Genomic DNA, 5,591 nt, shown 5'->3' with positions numbered 1-5,591 from the left:
CCAAGTGGCAAAGCCACTGCCAAAAGAAGCAGATAGACCTTGTTAAAAAAAGAAAAGTCATAGTAAAAGTGGTAGTTACAGTAATAAGATATTATGTAAAGTAGAATAACATCAGTAATATAAAAAGTAAAACATGGAAATAAGGAGAAAAGAAGGCCTTTGGAGTTAGGCCATTGTTATACCTTCCCGTGTGACTTAATGATGTCCCTGGCAATAGGGTCTTCAAGAAAGTGTGTTGGGAGAGGTAACATACTGCATTGAAAAGTAGATACTGTTAATGTCAGGAGTTCTGGGTTACAGTTCCGGTCATTAAGTAGTCCTGTCATTGGAGGTACTTTTTATCATTAGATTATTATATGCAAAGCATTAAAGACAGCAAACAACAGTAATGCAGTGATGCTTAAAATAACACCTCCCCCTCGTTCTACCTCTCCCATTACGTAGTCCTTATTCTCGGTAATTTTAACAAATTTTCTTCTTGTGGAGGTTACATCTGTAGCTATAAGCAACGTGTTGGTATGACTTTTTCTTGATTTTTGAAACATAGGCATTATCATTTCCTGTCTATTGAAGATGAAGATTTAGTTCATTTATATGACCTCAACTTCCCTTCCTTTACTCAACTCTTAGTTCATATTTTAGTTTTCTAGTTGGTTAAATCTTTAGTGCTTGCTTCAGCAGCACATATGCTAAAATTGGAACGATAGAAATTAGCATGGCCCCTGCTCAAGGATGACATGCAAATTAATGAAGCATTGCCCATTTTTATGGAATATTGTTCAGCCTTAAAAAAGATTGTACTTCAAAGGAAGACCCTTGAAGACATTAGGCTAAGTGAAATAAGCCAGAGACAAAAGGACAAATATTCTATGATTCTGCTTATGTGAGATACCTATACAAATGAAATCGTAGAGATAGAAAGTAGAATGGTGGTTCCCAGGGGCTGGGAAGTGGGGACAATAGGAATTGTTGTTTAATGGGTATGGCGTTTTAGTTTGAGAAGATGAAAAAGTTCTGGAGATGAATGATGATGATGTCTATGCAACAGTGTAAATATACTTAATACCACTGAACAGTATATATTTAAAAATTCATTCTCAAAATGATAAATTTTCTCATGTATATTTTACCACAATAAGAAATATAAAATATCTCCTATTCAACTTTTCTTATCTTTTGACCTCTATAAATTAATATGTTTCTGCACATTTCAATTTTCACCCTCATTCTACTAGAATAATTTCATATGCAAAATATTCATAAAGGTTTATAGAAGCAATTATTGCAGACATTGATGCTGTTCACAAATAATTTTTCCTCCTCTCTGCCTTCTTTGCACATGGAATTATTGAACTTTGTACCCCTTATGGCTGGTAAAGCCAAGGGACTAGCTTTGGCAAGTTAATTGAGCAGCAGGGAAGGGAGTCGTTCTCAGATCTGGACACCTAACTGTACAGCTATCAGTCCTCTGCCACAGCAACTAGCAAAATTTGAGATGGCTATTTTGTTTTGTCTTTTTTTTTCTTTTTATGTTCTCATATTTCCTAATGTTATGTTTAGAGTAGGATATTTTTCTTTCACCCATTCTTGTACGTAAGCAGGGTACCCATTAAATAGATTTATGTCGTGCAAATTTTCCTGTGTTTTATTTTGCTTATTTCTTCCCTTTCCTCTTCTGTTTTCTCCTTCTAGAGCTCATATTTGTTGGATGTCTGGTATCACTGATTATCCTCTTATACCTTTTATATTTTATCACATATTATTTGTCTCTTTGTCCTTTTTGCTCTATACTTATATAGAGTTCTTTGACTTTATCTTATTGTGTTATTGTGTTTTGTTTTTGTTTTTTGGTATAATCTTTCAAATCTCTCTGAGAATACTAATTAGGTTTTTTCAAGTTTCTTCTCTTCAATGAGTTATTTCTGTTTCCACTGGGATTGTTTTGTTTATTTTGCCATTTTAATGCTGCTAATTTTCTTTATATGCGTGAGTGATTATAAGTTATTTGTGCATATTTAAAACAGGAAATACTGAGTTGGCTTTTCCAGGGAGTAGACTGGATATTCTCTGCTGCTATATTTGCAGGGCTGTTTTCCTTAAAAGATTTTTCCTTAGTCAGGAGGCTGACCTGACCAGGTCTGCACATAAATCACTGAGAAGCCAGGCTTTTGATAAGGGATTACTTAAATGGGAAGAAATTTATTCCATGGTACTAGCACCCAGCTAGTAGTCCCAATTCTCCCCACTAAATTCATTATATTTCTTAAAGTAGGGGGTCATTGTCTTTGTTATGGTAATTATTATTTCCTTTGTTTTCTTCTTCCGTGAAGCCCTGGAGTTTTCTTGTACTGTTGTTATATTCAGATGAAAATGTGGGAGAGAAGAGTAGGGAAGTGATTGGCTTCTTGTTCTAGAAACAGAATTTTGGTCAGACTTTCTATTTCTCTCTACCAGTTTTGGCTCACTTTCATAATCCTGTCCTCTATTCTTTTAATTTTATTTCAAAAGTTTTGGGGATTCTGCCTGGAAAACTAGCTCCCTCTTTCCTTTTCGTGCTTTCCTATGTTAATTTTGGGCTGTTGATTCCTCAGTCTTCCTTGTTCTCATCCATTTTTCATCTCCCAGAAATGCTTTGACATCTTATGTTGAATGATGGCTCTTCTCCCATTCTCTTTCCTATTAGGCTTTATGGGTTTAATTCCGTTTTTTTCTCACTTATTTTAATGAGAAGTAGAGGCAAATGCAGGCACTTGATCACCATATCAAACCAGAGATCACCCTGTGCACTTGCAGAAAACCAAGGACTGCATTACACTTTGTGCTTCTGCAGTGCCATCCAGTATGTACTCATTGAGGGCCATATGTGATTAGTTTGGATAGCTCGAACACAGGTGGATATTTTTATTGTTTCCTGGATACAAGGCACATTGACATCTTTTCTTGGTTCTTAAGCTGCTTGAAAAAACCTTATAGGAAAATAGAAGGTAGATAAAACTCAGGATTTGAGTCAATATCCCTTTATCTTGCCATATCTTTGTATTTATTTATTTTTTTAACTGAGTCTAGGAAGAAGTTGGATATGACCAATACAAAATTCCATTATTAAACTAGCAGTTCTGTTTATGAGTATACACAGTTACAGTGACTTTATTAAAAAGAGACTAAAAAATAAAAAAAAAGTAGTAATTATCAGAAAAGCTAAAATATTTTAGTAGGTTCTCTGTTTGCATTTTAGAAAATGTTGTATCTCAAGGAATCGTGAATTTGGTTTTATTCTTGTAGTTTCCTGCATCTATAATTATCCCCTAAGTCGTTTTCTTCAGTTTTTGTAAGAATACATCTGGTACTTCTGAAAAATATTTTCACAAGTGCTCTTGGGTGGTTTATTGGTGCTTACATCCATCCGATGTTGGGTTTATAGAATCGTGCCTATTCCAAATGTCCAGTGTCAAGAGCAGCATGGTTTTCATAATCCATTCAAACCTCCCTTCTGTCCATCTGCTTTTATTAACTCACACTGCTTTTACCCTCCCTAAACTTCCAAGCTGTAGTCTGGTGTCTGTATATGCCTCAGCATGCTCCTACCTGATAACTATTTTGAATCTTATTCTCATTTATTCTAACCTTGTCTGTCTTATTCTCAATCACATTTCCAAGCCTCTTCTGACTCCATATTTCTTAATGTGTTTCTTGTTTGTTTGTTTGTTTGTTTGAAAGTGTGGACTGATGGTTATGGTCCAGCGTAGATGGGGAGAAGAAAAAGCAAAACAGGTTTCTCCAATTTGAAGTCTATGCTGTGCATCAAGCTGGAGTCAAATACTAGATTGCATCTGCCTAGAAAAACTGTTGGTCAGAGCTAAAATACTTGCAGTGCAAGGTGTGTGAAGTGCTGAAGAATACTGGAGCAGGGAGAAATAGATTGGAAAAAGTCAACTGAAAGTGGCCTATGTGATTATCAGAGTTAAAGCCTAGCGTTTTCAGCTATACTTTTGTGCACAATGATACTTTATAAAATATATGAAATTAAAATCTGAGTCTCAGCCTACATTTTATCCATTAAAAACCAAACATGAATGATTTATGTGCTTATCAAAGATCCAATAGACATAAACTATGCAAGGCATTATAGTAAAAATTATGGAAAATGTGATAGTGACTAAGGCATTACCTTCAAGGAAATCTGTTGTATGGCAGGAGAGAGATATGTACACATTTCATAGAGTGATGGGAAAGAAGAAAGAAATGACAATATTTTGTAAGTGGCAGTATCAGTTGCTTAGAACTGAAAGGGTACAGTGTATTTATTGCTGTGGTTTAATTGTTTGTTTTTGTTTTTGTTTTTGTTTTTTCCATCCTAGCCTTTGGACCCACAAAATCAAGGCAACACTGGGGAGCCCATGTTAGGATGAGAAATAAGGACATCTTGCCAGCTGGTTCTATCCTGGCCATGGCAGGGCATAGTTTCCATTTATTGACAGTGTGTTCAGTGTGGCCAGAAGTTTCTGTTAATCACTCTTTTTTGCCTATAAAATGTGAATACTTCCTTAATAAACATATTAAATTATGCCGTCTGGCAAGTTGTCTTGCCTAATTACAATTCCAAATATTTCCATTGAATTTCTTACAGAAGAACTTGAAGATTTTTTTTTTTTTCCTCCAGTCCTCTTTCAAAAGTAACAAAAAACATGAATCACCACTGATCTTTTAGTTCAGCACTGTATGTCTCTTTAGATAACTATACCTTTTAAAACATTTTGTTCACTAATGTGTTTGTTTATACACCTACACTGTATTTCATTTACAGTCAAGTCTCCCATTTAGCCATTTTGCCAAAGGAGAGGTCATTCGGTGGTTAAAGTCACTCATGTTATTACTGAGAATGGCTTAGTTATTCTACTCAATAGAGCTGTGGGTTTTTTGTTGTTGTTCATTTTGTTGTTGTTGTTGTTGTTTTTTCATTGTCATCACCTTCAGTGTTCTAAGAATCTGTTAAATTCTGGCTTCCAACTGCACAGAGTGAGAGAAAGAAATATCTTCTGTAATAACATGCAACATAGTTTGCAATGACCATAACAGTGATTAGGTCAACTGGAATCTGCTTGGTCTTTGAATTGTGAGGAAAGGGAAGACACTGCAGCCAGGGCTGTCAGCCTGAGCACTACACAACTTTTAGGGGTGGCACTTGCAAAGTCAGCAGTGAATAGGCCTTTTCAATCTGGTGGAGGCCTTACTGTATCTATTGTTTGGTCTAAAACAGTAAAACTAAATGTTCAGTTTGTTCAGAGAAAAGTAACATCCCATTGTTAGATAAAACAGAGAGTAACATCTGATATTTAGGCTATACTATATTAGTAGCATTAGTATGCCTATAGGAAAAATAGAAAAGAATGTTTTAGGTTGAAATTTCGGTCTGCTCCCATCCATGAATCAGACAGGGATGATTCATTAATTTGTCAAAGATACAATAGGCACATGTTACATATAATTCATTCTGCTAATGTTATAGAAAATTCAGTGATAAATAAAGCAGTGCCCTCAGAGGAACAAGGATCTGGCATCACACATTTGATGGAGTGATGAAAAAGAAAAGG

At 35.3% G+C, this 5,591-nt stretch overlaps 1 non-coding gene across 1 annotated transcript; it reads left to right on the top strand.

Annotated features, from left to right (window-relative positions):
• The first annotated feature begins 665 nt into the window (after nt 1–665).
• LOC116869004 lies at nt 666–767 on the top strand. The gene has a single exon (XR_004382939.1). It is a non-coding gene; the product is annotated as a U6 spliceosomal RNA (small nuclear RNA).
• The last annotated feature ends 4,824 nt before the right edge of the window (nt 768–5,591 follow it).

This window comes from Lontra canadensis, unplaced genomic scaffold (genome assembly GCF_010015895.1).
Source record: "Lontra canadensis isolate GAN:19392208 unplaced genomic scaffold, GSC_riverotter_1.0 scaffold17, whole genome shotgun sequence".
In the NCBI taxonomy this organism is placed as follows: Eukaryota; Metazoa; Chordata; class Mammalia; order Carnivora; family Mustelidae; genus Lontra; species Lontra canadensis.
The sequence above is the reverse complement of the archived record's forward strand: the minus strand, read 5'-3'. Positions and strand labels throughout refer to the sequence as shown.